Raw genomic sequence first — 1067 nt, forward strand, 5'->3', positions numbered from 1 at the left:
CTGGTGTGAGGTGGAATCTCAGGGTTGTTTTGATTTGCATTTCCCTGATGACTAAGGATGTCAAACATCTTTCTCACTTTCATAACTATTATTTTTGTGGTGTTAGGGAAATAAATGCTAGTAATGCTGTGATCATAAAAAGAGAAAGAGCTATAAGAATATGTTCTGGCATGGTGTGGGGGAAGGAGATGCCTCTGAGGACCCATGCAGAGGCATCCCTTCCCCCTGAGGGACCTGACACATGCTGGTATAGTATAGACTAGAGTTTATTTAGGGCATGGGGAGGGGAGTTAAAAGGGTAGCAGAGGCAGAGAAAGGCAGAGAGAAGGAGAGAGTAGAGAAGTAGGGGATGGCCATAACCATGTGGAGAGAGGGGGAAGGAAATGGGAAGAGAGGGAGAGCAAGGGAGTAAGAGGTAAGGTGGAGAAGCAGGAGTAAGAGAGAGAGGAGGAGGCAAGCAGCCCCTTTTATAGGGCCAGGCCTACCTGGCCATTGCCAGGTAACCATGGGGAGGAGCATACCTGGCTGCTGCCAGGCATCTGTGGGGGTGGAGTTTATACAGAATGCTAACAAGTATTGTAGTAACAACTGTGTGATGAGGTTATTCTAAAGGTTTCCAGGGCACTATGAGATGAGCCCCTATTTGTAAAGACTGTGTACTTGTTGGTGGAAGGGAAAAGGATTTCTATATAGATGTTGTATTCTATAATGAGTAATGTCACCTACTATTCTTTCCAATATTAGTCAACTAATGCTGAATAACAACCAAATAAAAAATTCAACTGGACACAACAATTAGCATTTGTTTTTATATATTAATTAATGGTTGTTTGTTCAAGACAGGTTGGGAAACTGTGCTTCAAGCTATGTATGGGGTTGACTTACTGCTGCTGGTTGGTTCAAATTTTCTATAGGTATGTTCCCTCTGGGGCACAGGGTAAAGAAGAACAGAATGTGGCCATTCTTCGGATAACTACAGCAGTGTCACTATGGCTGTCTTTGAACTTTCTAGGTCATACTTGGCTGGAATTTAAAGACATATGATTGTCTCTGCCTCCTGACTGCTG

Source organism: Mastomys coucha, chromosome X (genome assembly GCF_008632895.1).
Source record: "Mastomys coucha isolate ucsf_1 chromosome X, UCSF_Mcou_1, whole genome shotgun sequence".
NCBI classification, from domain to species: Eukaryota; Metazoa; Chordata; class Mammalia; order Rodentia; family Muridae; genus Mastomys; species Mastomys coucha.